This window comes from Muscardinus avellanarius (assembly GCF_963383645.1).
Source record: "Muscardinus avellanarius genome assembly, chromosome: 7".
Taxonomy (NCBI): Eukaryota; Metazoa; Chordata; class Mammalia; order Rodentia; family Gliridae; genus Muscardinus; species Muscardinus avellanarius.
Genome location: NC_137793.1, coordinates 48,948,094 through 48,975,371, shown reverse-complemented (window position 1 = coordinate 48,975,371; position 27,278 = coordinate 48,948,094). Strand labels below are relative to the sequence as shown.

The 27,278-nt window shown below is 39.6% G+C and overlaps 1 protein-coding gene and 1 pseudogene across 6 annotated transcripts in view; both read left to right on the top strand.

Moving 5' to 3' along the window:
- COMMD10 (COMM domain containing 10) overlaps window positions 1-27,278 on the top strand; it is a gene marked incomplete at both ends in the record, with an annotated part of 226,768 nt that overhangs the window by 118,894 nt on the left and 80,596 nt on the right. The window lies entirely within an intron of this gene.
- Window positions 1,586-2,611, top strand: LOC308265510 (glyceraldehyde-3-phosphate dehydrogenase-like; annotated as a pseudogene). Its single transcript has one exon. The product of its transcript is annotated as a glyceraldehyde-3-phosphate dehydrogenase-like (transcript).

Genomic DNA, 27,278 nt, shown 5'->3' with positions numbered 1-27,278 from the left:
TTTGAGGAGAGCTTCAGTAACTAGTGAGACTCTTGTTAACCTAACAAGACTCTATTTAAAAATAAAATAAAAGAGGACTAGGGATATACCTCAGAGGTACAATGCCCCAGGGCTCTTTACCTAGTACCACAAAAATTTTTTATTCACTATCCTTTTCTTACTTTGAATATTACAATTCTACATTGCAGAAAGTCTACTATATGTCCAAAATACAGTTAATTTTCAGTGGCCATATATTATGAGTTACTTGAGTGCAATAATCTCAACTTTGTATAAGGAAGCCATGTAAAAGCCTATTCTTTTCAACTTGCATTTATTGAGCAGTTCTTTTATTTATTTATTTATTTATTTATTTATTTATTTATTTATTTATTTATTTTTGGTGCATTGTAGCCATACATCTTAATGGAGTACAAGATGTTAGAGGCATACATGCACACATCACCCAATTAACCCTTACCTAATTCCAACCCCATTCTCATTCCCTTCCCTACTTCTCATGTTTGGCTTACTGAATGACTTTGATATATTTGTGAATGTACATTATGTATGTGAGGGAATTTCCCTTTTCCCCCCTCCCATCACCCCCAGTTAGGCTTCCTTATTTGCTCATCTATGGTTTTTCTTACATCATCTAGAGTTCTTCCTATGACCCTTTTCCTACCTAAATTCCACATATTACAGAGAACATCCTATATCATACTTTTTGTGACTGAACTAATCTCACTAGGCTTAATGTTCTCCAGTTCCATCCATTTCCCTGTAAATGTAAATGTAGTTTTGTTCTTTATGACTGAGTAAAATTCCATTGTGTACATATCCCATAGTTTTGTAATCCATTCATTTGTTGATGGACATCTTGGCTGGTTCCTTAGTTTGGCAATGGTAAATTTTGAAGATATGAACAGAGATAAGTATACATTAGTTTGGTATTTGGTTTCCATTCTTTTGGGTTGATACCCAGAAGTGGTATTGCTGGATTATATAGTAAATTCATTCCTATTCTTCTGAGGATTCTCCATTCTGTTCTCCATTCTGTTTTCCAAAGTGGTTGCAGGAATTTGCAGAAAACAATGTATTAGAGTTTCCACTTCTCCACATCCTTGCCAGCATTTGTTGTTGTTTATGTTTTGAATGATTGCCATTCTAATTGGAGTTAGGTGAAATCTTGAGTAGTTTTGATTTGCAACTCTCTGCTAATGATATTGAACATTTTTCATACATTTATTGGCCATTTGAATTTCTCCTTTTATGAAGTGTCTATTTAGTTCATTTACACAGTTTTTGGTTGGATTGTTTTCATAGTGCTGAGTTTCTAAGTTCTCTGTATATTTTATTTCACAAAATAAATTGAAGAGTATTGGGATTAACTCTTCTATAAAAGTTATATAAAATTAACTTGAAAAGCCTCTGGTCCTGGGCTTTTGTTTGATGGTAGGTTCTTTATTGCTTTCAATCTCTTTGATTGCTACTGGTTGGTTTAAATTTTCTATATCTTCTTGACTCAGTTTAGAAAGGTTGTATTTAGGCCCTCTGCTCCTCCTGCCGACGAACAGCACCGCTCCCCGTGCAGTGCCAGCCGCGTCCTGGAGACACCATGGTGAAGGTCGGAGTGAACGGATTTGGCCGTATCGGGCTCCTGGTCTGCAGGGCTGCTTTCAACTCTGGCAAAGTGGATATTGTCGCCATCAATGACCCCTTCATTGACCTCAACTACATGGTCTACATGTTCCAGTACGACTCCACCCACGGCAAGTTCAAGGGCACCGTCAAGGCCGAGAACGGGAAGCTTGTCATCAATGGAAAGCCTATCTCCATCTTCCAGGAGCAAGATCCCGCCAACATCAAGTGGGGCGAGGCTGGTGCCGAATACGTTGTGGAGTCCACTGGTGTCTTCACCACCATGGAGAAGGCCGGGGCTCACTTGAAGGGCAGCGCCAAGAGGGTCATCATCTTAGCCCCCTCTGCTGATGCCCCCATGTTTGTGATGGGTGTGAACCATGAGAAGTACGACAACTCCCTCAAGATTGTCAGTAATGCCTCCTGCACCACCAACTGCTTGGCCCCCCTGGCCAAGGTCATCCATGACAACTTTGGCATCGTGGAGGGACTCATGACCACCGTCCACATGATCACTGCCACTCAGAGACCATGGACGGCCCCTCTGGGAAGCTGTGGCGAGACGGCCGTGGGGCCGCCCAGAACATCATCCCTGCGTACACCGGCGCTGCCAAGGCCATGGGCAAGGTCATCCCCAAGCTGAACGGGAAGCTCACCGGCATGGCCTTCCATGTGCCCACCCCCAACGTGTCCATTGTGGACCTCACCTGCCGCCTGGAGATAGCTATGACTATCCTGGAGATAGTATGACGACATCAAGAAGGTGGTGAAGCAGGCGTCCGAAGGCCCGCTCAAGGGCATCCCGGGCTATACTGAGGACCAGGTGGTCTCCTGCGACTTTAACAGCGACTTCCACTCTTCCACCTTTGACGCTGGGGTTGGCATTGCCCTCAACGACCACTTTGTCAAGCTCATTTCCTGGTATGACAATGAGTTCGGCTACAGCAACAGGGTGGTGGACCTCATGGTCCATATGGACTCCAAGGAGTAAGAGCCCTGAACCGCCGGCCCCAGCAAGAAGCGAGAGGAAGAGAGCGAGGCCCTCAGCTGCTGGGGAGCCCCCACCCCAACTCAGTCCCCAACACACTGAGAATCTCCCCTCCCAGTTTCCATCCCAGACCCCCTGAAAAAGGGGAGGGGCCTAGGGAGCCCTGGTGTCAAATGTACCATCAATAAAATCCACTGCACCCCCCCCAAAAAAAAGAAAGGTTGTATTTATCTAGAAATTTGTCAGTTTCTTCTAGATTTTCCATTTTGTTGGAGTATAGTTTTTCAAAGTAGTTTCTGATAATCCTTTAGATTTCTACGCTATCTGGAAATGGGGAAATAGTTCCTTTATTATCTTTTATCTTTATGATTTGGGTTGGTAGTCTCTCTCTCTTTTGGTTAAGTTGGCTTGTGGTTTATCTATCTTGTTAATTTTTTCAAGTAATCAGCTTTTGGTTTTGTTAATTTTCTATATTATTCTCTAATTCATTGATTTCTGCTTTGATTTGAATAATTTCTGTTTTCTTCCTGCTTTGGGCTTCAACTGCTTCTGTTTCCAAGGGCTTTGAAAGGTGTGTCATTTATTTATTTGAAGATTTTCTGTTCTTATGTGGGCACTCAGTGCTGTGAATTTTCCTCTTAATACTGCTTTCAATGTGTCCCATATGTTGTGTCTCTTTTTGATTGTTTCTAGGAATTTCTTGATTTCACCTGTTACTTTTTCTAAGACCCATTCTTCATTCAGCAATGTGGTTTTCAATCTCCCCAGGTTTGTGTAGTTTCTTTGGGTCTTATAATTTATTTTTAATTTCATTTTATTATGGTCTAAAAAGACTCAGGGAAGTATATCACATTTTAAAAATTTGCTAGTGCTCACTTTGTGGCCCAAAATGTGATCTATTTTGGAGAATATTCTATGAGCAGCTGAGAAAAATGTGAACTATACTGTAGTTGGGTGGAATATTCTATATGTGTTTATTAGGTCCATTTGTTTTGTGTGTGTGTGTGTGTGTGTGTGTGTGTGTGTGTGTGTGTGTGTGTGTTAAGGTAGGAGGCATCTTTATTTTCCCCCAGGGATGGGGATGGAACCCAGGGACATTCTACCTCCAAACTACACCCCTAGCTCTATTTTTTTTATTTTGAAACAGGGTCTCACTAAGTTATAAACGGCCTCATGGACAGCTGAGGCTGTCCATGAACCACGATCCTCCTGTCTCAGCCTCCCAAATGCTGAAATTATAAGTGTGCACCAGTACTCCCAGCTGGTCTGAGGCATCTTTACTGACTTTTTGTCTAGAAAATCTGTCTAGCATTGTGAGAGGGATGTTGAAGTCTTCCAGTATTTTGTATTGGGACTTATATGTGACTTCATGTCACAAAGATTTTTTTTTTATGAAAGTAGCTACACCTATGTTTGGGGCATAAATGTTGACTGTCCTTATTTCCTCTTGCTGGATAGTTTCTTTTCAGCTTCTGTTTGTCATGGAAGATATATATTTCCCAATCTAAGAGATAATTTTGCTGGGTAGGTAGGAAATTTTTGGATGCAAGTTTTTTTTTTTTTTTTAAGTTTGGAATATATTACTCCAGGCCCTTATGGCTTTTATGACTCAGTTTGGAAAGTCAGGAGTAATTCTAATTGGTTTGCCTCTGCATATCACTTGGTCTTTTGTTTTTGTTGCCTTTAAGATTTTTCTCCTTGGATTCTTCATTGGTCATTTTGATTATTATGTGATATGGTATACTTCTCTGATCTTGTCTAAAGGGTGTTCTCTATGTTTTCTCTGCCTGTATATCTGACCTCTTTCACTCTTTTTGGAAAATTTTCTGTTATTACTTCTTTGAAAAGGTTGTTGATCCCTTTGATTTAATCTTCTATTTTTCCCCTTCTATGCCTATTATTCATAGGTTAGCCCTTTTAGGATGACCCATATCACTTCAAGGTGAAATTCATGCTGTCAGTTTGTTTTTTTTTTAATTATATACTCTACATTCATTTTTGGAGTGATCATATAAGAACAAGATTCTATTCTCCATTTGGTCTAATCTTTTTTTTTTTTTTTTGTATTGATTCCTTCACTTCAATGATTGCATCCTTTATTTAGGCTCTCTCCAATTTTTGTCCCCAGAAATCCTGTATCATTTCTACTGTTAAATTTCTGATCTGTCCTTATGACAATATCTGTAATTCTCTGTTGTCAGTTTCTGTTATTGTGGGGTTATGGGAATTCATTGCATCATTGTTATTCCTCCTCATGATTTCAGAATTTTGTTATCTTTGTTGCTTTTGATTTCTCTCAGTCTGTTTTATACAAGTATGTTTTATACAAGTCACCTGATTTATACAAGGGCAAGTTGTGTTGTATTCAATCGTGAAGATTGAATGAGGAGGAAAGTGAAGTTGGAAATTCAAGAGTAGGGCAAAGCCACAGATAGGATTTAATAAAATCAGAATATGAATTTCATAATATAGTATATAGTAGATACTAGAGATACCAAATATGTAGTAGGAAGGATTCTACTAACCAATGTAGAGCATTTACTATACTGAAATGAAATAGATTTAATACAAGACAAAGAAGAAAAACAAAGAAAAGAAAAAATGAAAAGGGATGGAGAGAAGAGGGTAGATATGTACAAGTGAAGAGGCTTGTAAAAGGGGTGGGAAGAGAACAAACAAACAAACATATATACACAAACACACACACATAAATAATGCAATCCTACAAATATATAAAAATTTTCCATGACAAACAGAAGCTGGAAGAATTTATGTCTTCCAAACCAGCATTAGAGAAAATACTCAAAGAAATAAATTACAAAGAAGAAATAAAATTAAATGCCAGCACCAAAGAAAGGATGATTTCCAATAACTAAGCAAAGAACAAACAATTTCTCAAACAGGAATTATAACTCAAAATATTAGAAATTAAAAATCATTTCTTAGTAACTACCCTGAATGTCAATGACCTCAGCATCTCAATTAAAAGACATAGTGGCAAAATGAATTAAAGTTCATAATCCATCTATATGCTCTCTTCAAGAAACACATCTTACAGGTAAAGATATTCACAAACTAAAGGTAAAGCAGGCTGGAATAAGCTAATCCATACAAATGGAACTTAAAGACAAGTAGGAATAGCAACTCTCATATCTGACAAAATAGACTTAAAGCCTCAACTTACCAGAAGACACAAAGCAGGTCAGTTTTTTTTTTCTTACTTGTAAAAGGAACAATCCAATAAGGTTATAACAATAGGCAAATCTATCTATATACTATCTGAATGAAATGAACCTTACAGAAATATTACTCACAAACTAATCATGAAGGGCCGAAAAATGGTAATCCATGCTAATGAAACTTTAAGATAAACAGAGGGTTGCCACTCTCAGGAAGAAAAAACTTCAAGCTTAAACTTATCAGAAGAGACAAAACTGAAAACACGCTCTTTATGACATTTAGCCTCACATTGATCCCAATACAATAATACTGGAAGATATCAACACTCCTCTCACACTAGTAGACCATTCTTCCAGATAAAAATCAAAGATTCCTCAGACTTAGAGAATTCCTTAAACCTAGTGTACCTATATATGCAGAATATTCTATCCAACTACTTCTGACTACACATTTCTTTCAGCTGCTTACAGAACCTTCTCCAAAATAGACCATATCCTGGGCCACAAAGCAAGCACTAGAAAATCTGAAAAATTTGTCATTATTATTTGCATAATGGAATTATATTAAATCAAACCATAATGGAATAATATTAAAAATCAGCATTATAAGACCACAAGAAATTTTATAAATACGTGGAGACTGAATAACACCCTGCTGAATGAGGACCGGGCATAGAAGAAATAAGAAGATGAGTAAAATATTCATAGAAATAAATAAAATGAGAGACACAACATATCAAAATCTCTGGAACTTTTGAATCAGTATTAAGAGGCAAATTTATAACACTGAGTGCTAACATAAGAATAGATAGAGCCAGGTGTGTGGCTCACACTTGTAATACCAGCATTTAGGAGGCTGAGACAGGATTATGGATCACGGTCTTTCTCAGCTACTTAGGCCCTTTGCAACTCAGACCCTGTTTCAAAATAATAAAAATAAATAATATAAAAATAAAAATAGGGCTGGGGTGGGTGTAGCTAGGGGGTAGAATACCCCTGGGTTTCATCCCCAGCATCTAAAAAAAAAAAAAAAAAAAACATAATCGCCAAATAAATAACCAGTGACATTGAAAACATTTCCACTCACAATTACCTGAAAGACAATAAAATACTTAGGAATAAATCTAACCAGGGAAGTAAAAGACTTATATAATAAAAATTATAAACATTAATGAAAGAAATTGAGTAATATAAGGTGGAAAGGTCTTCATGCTCTTGGATAGGCTCTTCCAAAACTGAACTACAGATTCAATGCAGTTCCCAATAAAATACCATTGTTATTCATCACAGATCTAGACAGATCTGTCTTTAAATTCATTTGGAACAATTAAAGACCAAAAATAGCCAAATAGTTCTCAGCAATATGAACCATGTAGGAGGCATCACAATACCTGACTCTCAACTATATTACAAAATAATAAAAATAAAAATACCATGGTTTTACACAGAAGCAGACACCTCAAGAGTAAGCTGACAGAATGGGAGAAAATCTTTGCTAGCTACTTCTCTCATAAAGGACTAATATTTAGAATATACAAAGAACTTAAGACACTCACTGCTAATAAAATAAAACGCCAGGTGTGGTGGCGCATGCTTGTAATCCCTGTACTTGGGAAGCTGATAGAGGTCCCTGTTTCAAAATAAAGAATAAAAAAAAAAAATGGGGGTGGAGGTGTAGTTCAAAGGTAGAATGCTACTGAGTTCAATCCCCAGTACTGAAAAAAAAAAAAAAAATCAGAAAACGGGCAAGTGAACTAAAGAGACACTTCACAAAAGAAGAAATCCAAATTTTCAATAAATAAATGAAAAAATCTTCAATATCATTAATAAAATGAGAGATGGAAATCAAAGCTACCCTGAGATTTTACCTAACCCCAATTAGAATGGCAATCATTAACAATACAAACAATAATAAATGCTGGCAAGGATGTGGAGAAGTAGGAACTATGATACACTGTTGCTGGTATTGCAAACTACTGCAATCACTTTGGAAAACAGTATGGAGGATCTTTGGAACAATGAGAATTAACCTATCATATCTCCTAGCTACCAGCTGAGATGTCCATCAACAGATGAATGGATTACAAAAGTTGGGATATGTATACAATGGAATTTTATGCAGCCATAAAGAAGAACAAAATTATGTCATTTCTAGAGAAATATATGGAGCTAAGGAATATTATGCTAAGGAGATTATTCAGTTCACAAAAAATGAAGTGGTTAGATGTTCTTCATTTGAAGAAGCTAGGGAGAAATTGGGAAACAGGACTGATTCCAAGCAAAGGGGCATAAACCATAGTTGAGTAAAGGAGGGTACCTATTTGAGGGAAGTGGGTAGGGGGAAGAGGGAAACACCTCAATGGCCATGATGTAGATATACAAACTTATCAACACCAGTTATTATGAACATGGGAAGGTGGGGGGAGGAATTGGGTGGGAACTGGGAAATGGCTCAGAGAGTACTGTGTGCATATATGCCTCTTATCACTCTGAATTTCATCAAGATGTATGATTACACCTATGAAAATGACTACAATGCACCAATTTAAAAACAAAAAGCACATGACTGCACACTAGCAAAGCTTTTGCACAGCATGGGCAAATCCTGAGCCAACTCACCATCTTGGACAGCTGCTTCTGAGCTCAAGATCCATGGCTCTTGAGGTGAGCTCCTATAAGTCTCTGAGCCAGTTTGGTGCTTCAAGACACAAGCTTACAGATATAGGAAACATGACAAGCAAAGAACTACTATTACTAGTTAGAGCTTGGGACCCAAACCATAGGATCATCTCCTAGCCTTGGTGAACTGGGCCTAAGTTTCGTTAGCCTAGACCAGTTCTCAAATATTTTGGTTTGGGGGCCTCTTTTCATTCTTTTTTTTTAATTTATTTTTATTGGTGCATTGTAATCATACATCACATTGGAATACAAGACTTGAGAGGATATACAAACACACATCATCCAATTAGCCCTCATCCACTCCCCATCCTATTCCCTCCCCATCCCTTGATCCCATGCTTGTTTGGTGATTAACTTTGATACATTTGTTTGTGTACCTCCTGAGTTTTAAAGAGGCTCCATCCTCCCCTATCCCATACCCTCTGATTGGTCACCTTAATTGCTTCGCTTTATGCCTTTCTATAACTCGACCTCTTTCTGTTGCCCCTTTCCTCCTAGTTATTGCTGTTTAGGGGAAGCATCTGATTTTTATTTTCTGCGGTATTTCTCCATGCATGCCGCGTTGCAAGTACTGATCCCACTCTTGATGGCCCGATCCAGACCTCGCTGGCTCAAGCAGCGGCCTTGCCTCATGGGAGGCTCCGATTCTGGCCTCGCTGGCCCCCACACCGGCCTAACCCCTCGGCTGTCTCCGATCCCGGCCTCGGTGGCCCCACCACCGGCCTTGCCTCAAGGCAGGCTCCATCCCAGCCTCGCAGACTCTGGCACTGGCCTAACCCCTCGACAGACTCCTATCCTGGCCTTGGAGGCCCCAGCACCAGCCTTGCCTCGCGGCAAGCTCCGATCCCAGCCTCGCTGGCCCCGATCCCGGCCTCGGAGGCCACAGTAGCGGCCTTGCCTCAAGGCAGGCTCTGATGCCGGCCGCTGGCCCTGTCACTGGCCTACCCCTCGGCAGGCTCCGATCCCGGCCTCAGAGGCCCCAGCACCGGCCTTGCCTCATGGCAGGCTCCGCTCCCAGCCTTGCTGGCCCCGGCACTGGCCTAACCCCTCAGCAGGCTCTGATCCTGGCCTCGGAGGCCCCAGCACCAGCCTTGCGTCACGGCAGGCTCCGCTCCTGGACTCGCTGGTCCCGGCACCAGCCTAACCCCTTAGCAGGCTTCGATCCCGGCCTCGGAGGCCCCAGCACCAGCCTTGCCTCACGGCAGGCTCTGATCCCCACCTCGCTGGCCCTGGCACCAGCTTAACCCCTTGGCAGGCTCCGATCCCGGCCTCGGAGGCCTCAGTAGTGGCCTTACGTCATGGAAGGCTCCAATGCCGGTTCTTAAAAATGATTTGTGCCAGCCAGGCTTGGTGGCGCACGCTTGTAATCCCCGCGCTTGGAAGGAAGAGACTGGAGGATCGCGTAGGTTCAAATCACCTGTTTCCAAATAAAAATATGTAAAATAGGTCTAGGAGTGTAGCCTGGAGGTAGAGGGTCCCATCCCCAGTACCACCAATAAATAAATACATAAACAAGTACATAAATAAATATATCTCTTTGTGCCAGGTGTGGATTATAAACTCACACTTGTAATTCCAGTATTTGGGAGGCTGAGACAGGAGGATCTCAGGTTCGTGGCCAGCCTCAGCTACTTAGTGAAGTCCTCTACAACTTAGTGGACCCTGTTTCAAAATAAAGAGCAGCAGAATGCTCCTGGGTTCAGTCCCCAGTACAGCATAAAATAAAAGTTAAAAAAAAAAAAAACAGAAAAAAAAGATTCACAGCTTAAAAAAAAAAAACTGAAGTTACACATTTGAAATCGATAGTTGGCTTTTTAAATTGTAATTATTCTCCTCATGTTTAATTACCCAAGTTGACCTAAGAAATATTTGAATTTTTTGATATATAATGCTTCAGTTCTTGTTGGTGATATTCTTTCTCATCCTTCTGTTCTGATTTTTTTGGAGACTAAAGGGGAAGAGGCACTTTAAGTAGAATTTCTCAAGTTTTGTAGGAAATTCTGCATGCAACATGGCTGAAAGAGGGTGTTAGAGAAGAATTCCTGATAGCTGCATCAGGCTAGCTAATTTTGAAGCATGATGATACCATAAATATTTGCCTGGAAAATGTATGAAATATTCCAACTGGCATATTTTTTTAAAATTGTATTTAGAACAGTTTCCTCAGAAAGAGCTAATTTTAATTAAGGTATTGCTATTCATCTCTTTGCTTGGGATAGGCATACTTGACAAGAAAAGAATGCTATGTTCTTTCTTTTCCTCTGCTCTCTCTCTTTTTCTTTTACACCTCTTTTTACTTCTCTTATTTTTCTTCAGTTATCTTTTCTTCTGTGTTAACATTTTCATTGTCTCTCATTTTGTGTATTTAAATATGTTCTCATATTTATGCACTTTATTCACTTTTAGTTCTCTTTTCTTTCTTGAACCTAAAAGAATACTTACCCTTCCTCATATAGTGATCTTATATTTTCTGTCCATCATTTCTTGTGCTCATTTTTATGAAGCAAAGGTGACAGGAAGTCAGGGATGCCATGTCCTTTTGATTCTTCAACTCTGTACTGCAGTTACATGATTGACTATTCTAGAGTATAGAGTATTTTTTTCTTCTGGGGGAGTGAAATAGAACAGTTTTTTTTTTTTTTTTTGGATCTGGGGATGGAAACCAGGGGCATTCGACCTCTGAGCTACACCCCCTGCCCTATATTTTATTTTTTATTTTGGAACCAGGTCTTACTGAGTTGCAGAGGGCCTCACTAAATAACTGAGGCTGTCCGTGAACCGCGATCCTCCCGTCTCAGCCTCCCAAATGCTGGGATTACAAACATGCGTCACCACGCCCGGGTTAGAACAGTTTTTAATAGATAATGTGTTTAAAGAAGTAGATGAAATTCTTGCCTTGTGAAACACTTTAGAACAGCCAACCTCAGAGCACCTCATGTCATATATAACTGTATACTCTCAGAACAGGAGAGATTCATGTATTACCCTGCTCTTATTGATAGAGGTAGTAAATCAATGAAATGCTGTCATAAATACCTATTACCTTGTGTGTTTAAATAGTTTCTTTCGTTAATTTATACATGGATTCTGATCAAATGGCAGCTGCTATTGTCAAAATTCTTTTGATTCCTTTATGAATATTCTAAATGCATTGGAAAGAGGCAAAAGCAGGAAAGGCAACCTCAACATAAAGTCAAATGCTAAAATAGTCAGCTTTTGTCTTCCTCTTGACTTTTAAAATGTATTGCTCAAAGAGGTAAAGCTCATTTAAGAGTTCTGTTACCCATATGAGGTGCCTTTATCTCAAGAATTATGGTATGGCTCAATTTTCTAAACTGTTAATCTTCCTTCTTCTGTAATACCCAATGATTATTTTAATCCTAATGTCTTAAACATTTTAAAAAATAAATTTATAATGAGGCTCTTTGGAAAGGAAATAAGAATTTGGATGAGGAGATAGAAGTTCATTTTTAACAGACTTGTTAACTTAAAAATCTTATGAGGATTGTTGATTAACTAAGAGTGTATAAAATCTACTTTGATCTTTATGTGTAAAAGGTTATCTTAATCTTTTAATCTTGCTTAAAATATGATTTAACTTGATTATAAATTTATGAGCAACATTTAGAAACAAGCTTTACTGTTCCCTAGTCTGCTTAAAGAGACAATGATTAAGGACATCATTGATCTGTTTAATAGAAGGCATATACTTTCTTTTAAAAAAAAAAACTTGTTAATGCAATATGTTGCTACTAGGATGCTAGAATTTTGTTAAGCTTGAAGATGGAAAATGTTTAGAAAGCTAAATGCAAAGACTTCAAAACAGTTTTTGGTCAAAGAATAGATAGTCTAAACAATTGAAGACATTGAATAGATCTATATTTGTAAATAACATAAATGATTACAAGTAGTAATAATACCCAGTGGTTCTATGTAAAAGCCCAGTCTGCTTCGTAGGCTCAGTTATGTGCTCAGCTGTACTCATTCCCAGGGAGATTGACCCATACAGATTATGAGTTTGGGTGTTTTTCTTTTCTTTTCTTTCTTTTCTTTTCTCTTTTTGTGGTACTGGGGGTGGAACCCAGGGGCTTTTCTACCTCCAGGCTATACTCCCAGACCTATTTTTTATATTTATTTGGAAACAGGGTCTCACTAAGTTGCTAAGAGCATAAGTAGTTGAGGATGGCTTCAAATCTGTGCGATCCTTCTCTCTCAGCCTCCCAAGCACAGGGATTACAAGCATGCACCACCACACCTGGCATTTTCTTTTCTTTTTAAATTTTTTTTATTGGTTCATTGTAGTCATATATCTTTTGGTTATTTTTTTTTACTTATTTTATTTTTTATGTGGATCATATTGAAAATGGCATACATTCATACCATGCTTGGTGCCTTTCCTTCCCCCCATTGCCCCTTCTCGTTTCCCAACAATGAGTGTCCAGGTTGACCATAGTATATTTATACTTTTACACATATTCGAATGTAGCTCCTCCATTAATCAACCTCAGCTTTCTTTTACCCTTCCATTCTAGCTTTGCTAAGGTTTCCCCTCCATAATTTGGAGTCCCTCTGGTATTCCTAATACTCCCTAGTTAGTTTGTGCATATTTGAGCAAATATATGTCCCTTCTCTTTTCTGTGCTTGGCTGATCTCACGTAACATAATGTTCTCCAGGTCTGTTTATCTTATTATGAATAACATGATTTTGTTTTTCTTTATAGCTGAGTATATTTCCATTGTATTTCCTGTAATTTTGCAATCTATTAATCTGTTGATGAAGACCTAGGTTGGCTCCATATTTTGGCTATTGCTAATTGTGCTGCAATGAACATGGGCATGCATATATTACTGTAGTGCCGCTTTCAAGCACGACACCGGAGACGATCTTCTTCGGACTCTTTATTATCCCAGGCTCTTACATACTCTTCTCCTCTCCGCTCCCCGCTCCCCGCTTATATATGCCAAGCAGCCAATCAGCACTCAGATCACTCGCTCCATGCAAAATTAGCTCATTTGTTACAAACAGTGGTATGTTGTGTTCCCGTGCGCCCCATGCTCCGGTTACCGGACTTCCTGAAAGTTGTTTACTGCTTAATGGGCCTCACAGAGCTTCCGCTCGGCGCTATTTTTAGGTCTTCGAGCTAGCAGGCAATGGGTGGGGCTCTTCACAGTTCCCCCTTTTTGTTTTTAAGCAGAAGAGGATAGAGGACTCAACCCCTGCTATAGTTTATGCAATTATTTGCCACCACCTTTTTTGCAGGGACGGGCGAGCAATACAGTGGTAACCCGTATGCAGCTGAGCATATCCTCCTTGGGATGCACCCTCCCGGGGTCCCAAGTGCAGTCCTTGCTGACATTCTGCTTTATGATTTTTCCATTGCGGCTAGCCAAACAGTAGGCGATTGTCCTGCTTCAACCGCCATGAAAGCCTGAGCTAGGAGCATCTGATCCTTGGCCCTCTGCAGAAATAAACGTCTCAGGAAACAGAGACATAGAATGCACAGGAAAACAAAACAAAATCCCAATGCTCCCAACCCGGCCCATTCTTTTAGATGGAATGCTGCCTTCTGGATCCGGGACGCCAGCGTTTGGGCCACTTTGGGGTCGATTCGGGTGGTGTTGACCTTGATGATTTCAGCACGTAATTGTTCGGTGAGTTTATCAAACTCCCAGCTCCAGTTGCCCCATTGTTGCTCACTCCATACTGGTTTTGTCCAGATCAGCATGGTGATCAGGTGTATCCATCCCTGAGGCGCCATCTTGCGATATTATTTGACGAGTCAGTCTCTCTGGGATCCAAATCGGATCGGTTCCGTCCTGTGGGAAAACACAAACAGAGCCTCTGGCCCATGTGAGTACCGGATCAGGTCCCTTCCATTTTCCGGTGAGGACATCTTTCCATTTTACCATATCATGGGGAATACTAGAAGGACAAAAATGGCGATCTGCGGCCGATTTGCCATTAATATCTAAATTTAAAAAATTTAAAGTAAAAAGTGCCAAAGATAATCGCTGCCTTGGTTTCAGATTCTCACCTATTCCCCCTTTTTGTTTTATTAGACATTCTTTTATTGTGCGATGGGCGCGTTCAACAATGCCCTGTCCTTGAGGATTATATGGAAGGCCATGTTTTAATGTTACGCCCATCTGTTTACAGAAAGACTGAAATTTTTGTGAGGTATAAGCCGGACCATTATCAGTTTTTATTTCTTTTGGCACATTCCATGCTGCCCAAGCTTCAAGACAATGAGCGATAACGTCACGAGCTTTTTCCCCTGTGTGAGTAGAAGCATATATAATTCCAGAAACAGTATCAACAGAAACATGTACATACTTAACAGAGCCAAATTCAGGTATATGGGTCACATCCATTTGCCATAAATGTAAGGGGAGCAACCCACGTGGGCAAACACCAACATTAGAAGAGGGGATAAAGGGTGCACAAGTACCACAGGCCTTGATGATGTCACGGGCTTGACAACGAGGAATTTTAAATTTAATCTGTAAAGTTTTAGCATTTACATGAAACTGGCGATGAAAATCTTGTGCCCGTTGAAGTGGGGTGAGAGAGAAAATCATGGGCATCTTCGTAAGCTTATCTACATAATCATTACCTTGGGCAACAGGCCCTGGTAAGCCTGTATGTGCCCTAATATGTTGTACATAAAAGGGATTTTTCCTCATCAAAATTAAATGTTGAATTTTAGATGCCAAGTAGTGGATGGGCGTATGTGTTGATATTTGCCCCGCACATTCAAGGGACTTTATCATCTCTACAGCATAGGAGGAGTCCGATAACAAATTAAAGGAAGAATCATATCTCTCAAACACTTCTAATATAATATTTAGTTCAACTAGCTGAGGTGATATATGCTGATATTGAACAACTATGGGTTTTTGTCCTTCTATCATAAAAGCTCCAAGGCCAGATTTTGATCCATCAGTAAAAATATTGATAGCGAAGGGTATAGGTGTTCTTCTGGTTATGGTTGGAAAGATAATAGGATGTTGAGTTGCAAAATGTAATATAGGATCTTTAGGTAAGTGATTATCTATCTCTCCATTAAACACACATCGTAATATAGCCCAATCATCCAGGGAGGTTTGTAAAATTAATATTTGGTGTTTACTATAGGGAACAATAAGCTTATTAGGGGTTTGGCCAAAATGTTGAATACATTGCTGTATGGCAAGAACAGCAACCTTTGCCACCATAGAGGGATAATACTCAATAACCTTTTGAGGAGATAGTTTAGGATGAATCCATAATAGAGGTCCTTGTTGCCATAAGACCCCAGTGGGTTGGAGCTCAGTAGCCAGTATGCATGCCCAAATAGAATCCCTCGGTGAAATGCGCTTAAGGGAAGCCTTAGTTAAAGCTTGTTCTACCAAACTTAAGGCTTCCCGGGCTTCAGCAGTCAGCATTCTAGGAGAGGTTAAGGAAGAATCTCCTTTGAGGATATCATATAAAGGTTTTAGCATAAAATTTGGGATTCCTAAAGCAGGACGTATCCAATTAATATCTCCTAATAACTTTTGAAAATCATTTAAAGTGTGTAACTGGTCTGTATGAATGGTGACCTTTTGAGGCGTGACAAAATTGGGATAAAGAATATTTCCCAAAAAATGGGTGACGGTGCCCTTTTGAACCTTTTCAGATGCTATAACTAAACCCTTTTCCTCAAGGGCTTTAACAAGCACACAATACGCTTCATCCAGTACCTTTTCATTTCCACAGGCTAATAGGATATCATCCATATAATGGAAACAACGCAATGGAGGGAATTTATCCCTAACAGGTTGTAAGGCAGCATCCACATATAGTTGACAAAGAGTGGGGCTATTCGCCATACCCTGGGGGAGCACTCTCCACTCATATCTCTGGTCAATTTGCTCTTGGTTTAGGGATGGCACAGTAAAAGCAAAACGTGGGGTATCTAGAGGATTTAATGGTATAGAGAAAAAGCAATCTTTTATATCAATCACTATAATTGGCCAGAATTTTGGAATAGTTGAGAGAAGGGGGAGTCCACGTTGGACTGGTCCCATAACTTGCATTTGTTCATTTATGGCTCGGAGATCATGTAATAGTCTCCATTTTCCTGATTTTTTCTTTATTACAAATATAGGGGTATTCCAGGGTGATGTGGATGATTGGATATGTCCTAATTTTAGTTGTTCTTTTACTAACTCTTTTGCTGCTTCCAATTTTTCACGGGGGAGAGGCCACTGGGAAACCCATACTGGATCCCCCGTCTTCCAAGTGATGGGAATTGCCTCCCCAGTGGCTACTCCACAAAACCCAATCCCTGTTTAGTGTTTTGTCCTTCAGTGGGGACAGGGCTCCTCCGTCCCTGTAGGTTTCGCCCTAATCCAAATGATGGATGAAAACCTTGCTTGTTAAACATATGTAGCGCCTGGGGAGAATACTCATTATGTAATCGGAATCCCATGTCCAGAAGTAGATCTCGACCCCACAAGGAGACCGGAATTTCCAGCATATAGGGTGTAAAGGTCCCAGAATGTTTTTCTTGGTCCTCCCAATGAAGGGGTCTAGCACTAATATCAGGTGTTTTAATGTATCCTAATCCTCTAAGCTGTGTGTCAGCCTTTTTTATGGGCCAGGCGGGGGGCCAATCCTTAGAAGCAATTACACTAGTATCTGCCCCTGTATCAAGCAATCCTAGAATCGGCTTTCCCTCCACTTTCAGAGTAATTAAAGGTCGTTTTCCCATATCAAAGGCGAGAGATATTATATTAGTACCAGAGGACCCAAACCCTTTTTCTCCTCGCTGTTCCTTTTTTGAAGGGAAGAGAGAATGTAGACTAGGTAATAATAACAGCTGCGCTATCCGATCACCAGGAGAGATGGCAACAATTCCTCTGGGGGCGGAGACCATAACCTTTATAACGCCCTCATAATCTTGGTCAATAACTCCAGGATGAGTTATTAGGCCTTTCATGGTGGATGATGATCGCCCCAAAACTATGCCCACCGTTTCTGGGGGTAATGGCCCTGACATATCAGTCGACATAATTTGAATTCCCATTCGAGGGGTTAATACCAGCCGGGTGGTGGCACAGAGGTCCAATCCCGCTGAACCGGGAGTGGCTCTCCGGATTCCTTGGGCGGTTGGAGATTGGGCCATTGGGGTGTTTGGTGTGTCTCTATAGCATTGTACATTTGTTGGCCCCCATACTTGTAAGGGCCCTGGGGATGGGGGCCCCGTTTCCCGTTTTTTGACAGCGGGCGACCCTGTCCCGACTGATCATGGGACGGTAGGATATTGCCGTCAATATCCTTAACGGACCGGCACTCTGAGGCGGGATGTCTGCCTTTTTTACATCTCTTACATAGGTCTGGTGGGCTCTTTTGAGAGAGAGAGCCTCGTTTTGGGCAGTCTCTTTTTAAATGCCCTGCCGCCCCACATGAAAAGCAATTTCCTAGTCGGGTGTTGTTATTGCCCTTTTGCCTGCCAGATGCTTGCATGATAGCCGCAGCGAGCCCCGAGTTGGTTAAAGGTCCGCCAAGTTCTCTACATAATTTCATCCATACTTCTAAACCTTTATTTTTATATGGATTTATAGCTTGTTTGCATTCAGTATTACATTGTTCGAAAATAAGCTGTTTAACAAGTGGCATGGCTGCATCGACATCCCCGAATATTCGTCCAGCAGCTTTTACCATCCTAGCCACAAAATCAGAAAAAGGCTCAGTGGGACCTTGAATTATCTTAGTAAGATTGCCTGACACCTCCCCTTTATTAGGCAAACTTTTCCATGCCCTGGTGGCCAAATTGTTTATCTGATCATACACTTGTTGAGGGTAACAGGTCTGGTTGTTAGCAAATTGTCCCTGTCCCAAAAGCATATCCAAATTCCAGGCAGGTTGTCCTGCGGCCTGATTCACCGCTGCTTGCTCTGCTGCGAACTCAATAAGGAAAGCCTTCCAATCTAAATACTGTCCTGGGGTCAAAGCCGCTCGGGCCAAGTTCTGCCAATCTCCAGGGGTCATGGCATACCTGTAAATGCTTTCTAAGGTGGCTACGGTGTATGCAGCATTGGTACCATAAGTCCGCACGGACTCAGCAATATGTTTTACAAGCTTATAATCTAAAGGCTCATGATACCGAGGTCCTCCTCCTTGTGGTTGAAACACGGGGAAAGCCTGTCTGGATAGTAACATTTCCGGCTCACGCCATACCTTTTCATTAAAGGAGCGGCCTCCGCTTTGTCCTGGAGCTGAGGGATTATAGGGCGGAGGAACAGAGCCCTGCGAGGGGCCCGTAGCTAGGGTTAATCTGCTGACTTCCTCCTCTATTGCCGCAAGTTCCTCGTCCGAGTCCCCCTCCCCTTCAGAGCCTAGTTCACTAGCTGGGTGAGAGGAAGTGGACCGTTCCTCTTTTAACAGATCAAGTGCCACTTGTCCCTCTCGCACTAGCGGTTTGTAGTATTTCTGCTCCAAACATGCCCTGACGAGGCGCCACAAAGGATAAGTTCCTCCCGTGACTTGATTGTTTTTCTCTGCCCTTTTAATATCCTTCCCTAACTTATCCCAACTTGCCAGGGTCAAGTTTCCTGATACTGCAAACCAAGGGGCCACCTCATCCACTTGGCTCAAACAACCCTGAATAGTCTTATCCCTAAGTTTTAACCCCTTTCCGTTTAATAAGGCTTTTAAAGCCTTTTGTATTGGATGAGATGGATTATTTCCCATACCTATTCAGCCTCAGGTCCAGCCTGAGAGTATACTACCCTATAAATCCTCCCCTCAAAGGAGCTCCCCTTCGTCCTCAAACGGAGTTGGGAAAGAACAATCTTATGATCCTCTACTTTGTAGAGCCTCCCTCTTCACAGGAGAACTTACCAGCCGGCAGCCCTGGAAAGTCCAAAGTTCTGACCGTCTCGTTGAGAGAGATTCCCCGTACGGGCCACCACTTGCCGCTTTCAAGCACGACACCGGAGACGATCTTCTTCGGACTCTTTATTATCCCAGGCTCTTACATACTCTTCTCCTCTCCGCTCCCCGCTCCCCGCTTATATATGCCAAGCAGCCAATCAGCACTCAGATCACTCGCTCCATGCAAAATTAGCTCATTTGTTACAAACAGTGGTATGTTGTGTTCCCGTGCGCCCCATGCTCCGGTTACCGGACTTCCTGAAAGTTGTTTACTGCTTAATGGGCCTCACAGAGCTTCCGCTCGGCGCTATTTTTAGGTCTTCGAGCTAGCAGGCAATGGGTGGGGCTCTTCACACTGTAGTTCTCTGATTTCATCCCCTTTGGAAAGACACCCAGGAGTAGTATAGCCAGATCATATGGTAGATCCATTCTCAGTTTTCTAAGGAATCTCCACACTGATCTTCATAGCAGCTGAACTAGTTTGCACTCCCACCAACAGTGTAAGAGTTCCTTTTTCACCCACATCCTCAACAGCATTTGTTAATTGATTTCTTTATGCTTGCCACTCTGATTGGAGTTAGATGGAATCTCAGTGTAGGTTTGATTTGCATCTCCCTGATGGCTAATGATATATTTTTTCATGTATCTATTAGTCATTTGTGTCTCTTTTTTTGTGAAATGTCTATTCAATTCAGTTGCCCATTTCTTTTTATTTCTTTTTTGTTTTTGTGGTACTGTGGATGGAACCCAGGGCTTTCTACCTTCAGGCTACACTCCCAGACCTATTTTTATATGTAATTGGAAACAGAGTCTTACTCAATTGCTGAGAGCCTTATTAGCTAGCTGAGAATGTCTTCAAACCTGCACAATTCTTCTGTCTCCCAAGTACTGGGATTACAAGCCTGTGCCACCACGCCTGGCTCTATCAGTTGCCCATTTCTTGATTGGGTTATTTGTTTTGCTAGTGTAGAGTCTTTTGATCTCTTTGTATATTCTGGATATTAGCTCTCTATCACAGTGGTGGCTGGTAAAGATTTTTTCCATTCTGTAGGCCTTTTCTTTTAGGTTCTTGATGGTTTCCTTTGATAAGCAGAAACTTTTTAGTTAGATGCCATCCCACTTGTTAATTCTTGCTTTAATTTCCTGCGCTTTGGAGGTATTGTTGAGAAAGGTACTGTCTGTGCCTATATGTTGGAGTATTGAGCCTGTGCCCTCCTCTAATTTTAAACTTCACAGTTGCTGGGTGTGGTGGCGCATGTTTGTAATCCCTGAACTTGGGAGGATGAGACAGGAGGATCACACAGGTTTGAAGCCAGCCTCAGCTGACTTAAGAGACCCTGTTTCCAAATAAAAATATAAAATAGGTCTGGGAGTGTAGCCTGGAGGTAGAAGGAACCTGGATTCCATCCCCAGTACTACTAAAAAAAATAAATAAATAAAAAATAAACTTCACAGTCTCAGGTCTAATTTATAAGTTTTTGATCCATCTGTGTTGATTCCTGTGCATGGTGAGGGGGATTTAGTTCCATCTTTCTACAAATGGATAGCCAGTTCTCCCAGCAACATTTGTTGAAAAGACCGCTTTTCTCCAGCATATGAGTTTGACCCCTTTCTCAAAGATCAATTGACTATAGGTGTGTGGGTTTGTTTCTGTATCTTCTATTCTCTTCCACTGGTCTGTGTGCCTATTGTTGTGCCAACACCAAGCAGTTTTTATAGCTGTTGCTCTGTAGCATAATTTGAAGTCAGAGATTGCAATGCCTCCTGCATGGTTCTTATTGCGGAGCATTGCTTTAAAAAAAAAAAAATATAGCCCGGCATGGTGACACATGCTTGTAATCCCTGCGTTTGGGAGGCGGAAACAGGAGGATCATGCTGGTGTAAAGCCAGACTCACTGTCTTAAGAGACCCTGTTTCCAAATAAAAAAATATAAACTAGGTCTGGGAGTATAGCCCGGAGGTAGAAGGGCTTCCAGGAACCCCAGTACCAAAAAAAAAAAAAAAAAAAATCATAAATAAAGAAAATAAAATAAAAAATATATAATTCCATATAAAATATTTATATTTGAAAAATAATTTATACTTATCAAATATAAATTTCCATATAAAACTCATAACTGATTTTTCTAGGTCTATGAAGAATGTTGTTGGTATTTTATTAGAAATTCTGTACAATCCGTAGATCACTTTTGGCAGAATGGCCATTTTGATGATATTTATTCTGCTTATCCATGAGCAAGGGAGATCTTTCAATCTTTCAAAGTCTCCAATGTTTTTCTTTAATAGTTTTTGTTTAATAGTTTTCATTGTTTTATAGTTTTCATTGTAGAGGTCTTTTACGTCTATATTATTATATTTGGGTCTACTTGAGCTCTGATGTCCTGAAGGGTTTGTTGGTATAAATATTTAACCATCATTATATATGCTTGATGATTATTTCTTTTAATTAAATGCAGTGCCCTACTTTGTCTCTTCTGATATGTTTTAGCTTAAAGTGTGTTTTATTGGATATCAGCATTGCTACCCCTGCCTATTTTAGGTCTCCATTAGCATTTTTTTTTCATCCTTTTCTTTCAGCCTGTGAATCTCTTTTGCTATAAATTGAGTTTCTTGCAAGCATCATATATTTGGATCATGTTTTTTAATGCACATTGCCACTCTGTGTCTTTTGATTGGTGAGTTAAGTCCTTTGACATTCAGAATTATTATTTAAATATGATTTTTCTCTACTCTTATTTTGTGTTCTGTCTTCTGTTTGGTATAATGTTACATCTTTTTTTACCTAGATGCCTCACTCATCAACTTCATCTTTTCCCTGGTTCTGAAATGTGCTTCTTTTTTCTTCTTTATGGTTTATTTCTTTAAATATTTTCTCTAGTGTTGGCTTTGTATTCATAATTTTTTGAGATTCTGCTTATCTTGAAACACTTTTGTTTCTCCACCAATTTTGAATCATAACTTTGCTGGATATAGTTATTTTGGTTCGAAGTTGTTTTCATCCAGAGTCTGGATTACGTCATACCAGTCTCTCCTGGCATTCATAATATAGATTGTATAGTTTTGGGTGATTTTTATTGTTTTGCCCCTGTATGTCACCTGTTATTTTGTTCACTGCTTTTAAGATTTTTTCCTTGACCTCTAATGATGGTCTTTTTTTTTTTTTTTTTTTTTTTGTGGTACTGGGGGTAGAACCCAGAGGAGGCTTTCTATCTCCGAGCTATACTCCCAGACCTATTTTATGTTTTATTTGGTGACAGGGTCTCACTAAGTTGCTGAGAGCCTCACTAAGTAGCTGAGGCTAGCTTCGAATCTGTGCGATCCTCCTGTCTCTGCCTCCCAAGCGCGGGGATTACAAGCGTGTGCCACCACACCCGGCTTTTTGTTTTTTTTTTGTTTTTTTTTTTTTTTAATGGTACTGGAGTTCCTGGAAGCCCTCTAACTCTGGGTTACACTGCCAGACATATTTTTTATATTTTTATTTGGAAATAGGGTCTCTTAAACCAGCGCAGCTGGCTTCGAACCTGCACGATCCTCCTGTCTCCACCTCCCAAGCGTGGGGATTACAAGCGTGAGCCACCATGCCTGGCTATGATGGTCATTTTGATTATTACATGGCATGGGCGGTCCTTTTTTGATTTTGTCTTAATGATGTTCTGTATGTTTCCTGAATGTGTAAGTCCAAGTGTCTTTTTATGTTTGGAAAATTCTCTGAAATTTTCTCCTAAGACATTACAAATACCCTTGATCTGTAAGTTAGGAAGTTTCATGTTGTCCCATAGTTGTTGGATATTTAGGTTTTGTTGCTATAATGACTTCTGTATCCTGTTGACTATGCTTTCGGTTTTGAATGAACTGTCTTTTTAATTTTTTATTGGTGCATTGTATTATACATTATAATAGGGAAAAAACTTGTATAGACATAAATGCAAACATAAACAGCACCCAGCCAGCCCCCATTAAGTCCCCATCCCAATCCCTCCCCATCCTTCCCTCCCATGCTTGGCTTAGTGGTTATGATATGAATAAGTACATCCTGTGCTTTAAAGGGTTTTCTTCTTCCCCCTTCTCATCCCCACACTTAGTCTGCATTATTTGCTCCAGTATAGGGTCTTTTTTTTTTTAACCTGGATTTCCTCCTATGATCCATTTCACCTTAGCTTTCACATATTAGGGAAAGCATCTGATTTCTTACTTTTTGCAACTGAGTAATCTCACTTAGCATAATATCTTCCACTTCCATCCATTTCCCTGTAAATGCTGCAATTGTGTTTTTTTTTATGGCTGAGTAAAATTCCATTGTGTACATATCCCACAGTTTTGTAATCATTAATCTGTTGATGGACATCTTGGCTGGTTCCATAGTTTGGCTATGGTAAATTGTACAGCTATGAACATAGATACACATGCATTAGTTTGGTACTTTGGTTTCCTTTCTTTTGGGTAGATACCCAGAAGTGGTATTGCTGGATCAAATGGTAAATTTGTCTTATTTATTTATTTATTTTTGGTGGTACTGGGGTTCCTGGAAGCCCTTTTACTTCTGGGCTACACTCCCAGACCTGTAGTATATATATATATTGGAAACAGGGTCTTTTAAGCCAGTGCGGCTGGCTTCAAACCTGCACAATACTCCTGTCTCTGCCTCCCAAGCACAGGGATTACAAGCGTGCACCACCACGCCCAGCAATCAAATGGTAAATTTGTTCCCATTCTTCTGAGGATTCTCCATACTGTTTTCCAAAGTAGTTGCACTTATTTGCAATCCCACCAACAATGTTTTAGAGTTCCCATTTCTCCACATCCTCAACAGCATTTGTTATTGTTTGTGTTTTGAATGATTGCCATTCTAGTTGGGGTTAGGTAAAATCTCAGAGTAGGTTTGAATTGCATCTCTCTGATTGCCACTGATGTTGAACATTTTTTCATGCATTTATTGGCCATTTGAATTTCATCTTTCGTGAAGTGTCTGTTTAGTTTGTGTTCCCATTTTTTGTTTGGATTACATTTTTTTTAATATTGAGTTTTTGAGTTCGCTGTATTCTAGATATTAGTCCTATAACAGAGGAGTAGGTAGCAAAAATCTTTTCCCATTCTCTTGGCTCTCGATTGAGGTTCTTGACAGTTTCTTTTGCTGTACATAAGCTCTTCAGTTTCATGCAATCCCAATAGGATCCCAATAGGATCTTTATTGCTGTTTCAATCTCTTTGTTGTTGGTTGGTTTAAGTGTTCTACATCTTCTTTTCTCAGTTTAGGAAGGTTGTATTTATCTAGAAAGTTGTCAGTTCACTTCAGATGTTCCATTTTGTTATATAGTTTTTCAAAGTAGTTTATGATAATCCTCTGGATTTCTATACTGTCAGTAATAATATCTCCTTTTTCATCTCTTATCTTAATTTGGGTTGATTCTATTTTTTAGTTAGGTTGTCTAGTGGTTTATCTATCTTGTTAATTTTTTTTGAGAAACCAGCTTTTGGTTTTGTTGATTTTCAGTATTGTATTTTTATTCTCTACTTCATTAATTTCTGTTCTAATTTTAATAATTTTCTGTCTTCTACTAGCTTTGGGGTTAGATTGTTCGTGTTTTTCAAGGGCTTTGAGGTGTGTAATTAGGTTATTTATTTGATGATTTTCTATTATTCTCATGTGAGCACTCAGTGCTAGAAATTTTCCTTTAATACTGCCTTCAATGTGTCCCAGAGGTTTTGATATGTTGTATCTCTATTTTGTTTGTTTCTTTAAATTTCTTGATTTCACATCTTATGTGTGCTATTCAGTCTCCCCATGTTTATGTGGTTTCTCTGGGTCGTCTTATAGTTGATTTCTAATTTCATTCTATTGTGGTCTGAAAAGACACAGGGAAGTATGTCCCATTTTTTGAATTTGCTAGTGCTCACTTTGTGGCCCAGGATGTGATCGATTTTGGAGAAGATTCCATGAGCAGCTGAGGAAAATGTAAACTCTGCTGTAGTTGGGTGAAATATTCAATATGTATTCAACAGGATCATTTTATAAATGGTCTTCTTTAGTTCTGAAGCATCTTTACTGACCTTTTGTCTAGAAAATCGGTCTAATGGTGTGAGAAGTGTGTTGAAGTCTCCCAGTATTGTATTGGGATTTGTTTGTGACATAATGTCACAGAGAGTTTGTTTTATGAAAGTTACTGCACCTATGTTTGAGGCATAATTGTTGATTATTGTTCTTTTCTCTTGCTGGATTGTTCTGTTTACCAGTAAAAAATGACCTTCTTTGTCTCTTCTAATAAGCTTGAGCTTGAAGTCTAACTTGTCTGATATCATAGATACTACTCCCGCTTGTCTTCAAGTTCCATTAGCATGGATTACCTTGCCCCAGCTCTTTACCTTAAGTTTGTTACTATCTTGTAAGGTGTGTTTCTTGGAAGCAGCAGATAGATGGGTTTGGTTTTTTAGTCCATTTTGCCACTATATGTCGTTTTATTGGGGAGTTGAGGCCATTTGCATTCAGTGTGATTATTGAGGGATGATTTTTAATTCCTAACATGTTAAGATTTTATTTCAGTTTGAAATACTGTTTCTTCTTTTTTGCTTAGTTGTCTGCTGGATGGAAATTCTTGTTTCTCTGGTTCTGACATGTATTACTTATTTCTTCTTTGTAGTTAGTCTCTTTGAGTATTTTTTCTAGCGCTGGTTTTGAAGACATAAAGTTTTCAGCTTCTGTTTTTCATGGAAGCTTCTTATTTCTTCATCTAATTTGATAGTTTTGCTACATAGGAAATTTTTGACTGGAAGTTGTTTTCTTTCAGTGTTTGTAATATGTTACTCCAGGCCCTTTTGGCTTTTATAAATAATATATATATATCACTTGGCCTTTTTTTTTGTTGCCTTTAAGATTCTCTATCTGGCTTCTACATTGGTCATTTTGTCTATTATATGACATGGGGAACTTTTTTTCGGATCTTGTCTAAACAGAGTTCTGTAAGTTTCCTGAACCTATGTATTGACCTTGTGCTCTATGTTTGGAAATTTTTCTGCTATTACTTCTTTGAAGAGATTGTTGATCCCTTTTGTTTCACCTTCTCTTTCCTCCTCTTTGCCAGTTATTCTTAGGTTAGCTCTCTTAAGATGGGCCCATATTTCTTCAATGTTCAATTTCTGTTGTTGAATTGTTTTTTCTAAGTTATAAACTATGCGTTCGTTTCTGGAGTGCTTATCTTCTAGGAGTGAGATTCTATTCTCCATGTGGCCTAATCAATTGTTTATAGTTTGAATTGATGCCTTTACTTCAATGATTATATCCTTTATTTTTTTCAGACTCTCTAAATTCCTTTCTAAAATCCTGTATTATTTCTACAGTTACATTCTTGATTTGATCTTCTCGAAATCTCTGCATTTCTTTGTTATCAGGTTCTCTTATTGTGTGGTTATGAGAGTTCATTGCTCCACGGTTGTTCCTCCTTCCAATAATTTCAGAAGTTTGTACCTGTTGCTTTTAGTAGATTATTCTCAGTCTCTAGGTGTCTGCTGGTATATTCCAGGGCAAGTTGTATTGTATTCAACAGTGAAGTTTGAGTAAGAAGCGAAGTGAGAGAGTAAATGGAAGAATAGGGTAAGGTCTCAGATAGGGTCAAATACTATAAGTATATGAGTTTGTTAAGGTCATATATATTAGCTATTAGAGATAGTACAAATATAGTAGTATTCTAGTAATCAATGTAGAGTTTCTGGTATAGTGATATGAAATGGATTTAATACAGGACAAGGGAGCAATAAAAAGAATAGAAAAGATAGAAAAGGGATAGAGAGTAGATAGTAGGTATGTACAAAGGAAGAAGCTTAGGAGAGGATATGGGAAGAGGGTTTAAAAAAAAACAAAACAAAACAACGAACAACAAAAACCACAGAATTCTACCCCCCAAAAGAAAAAATGTTAGGT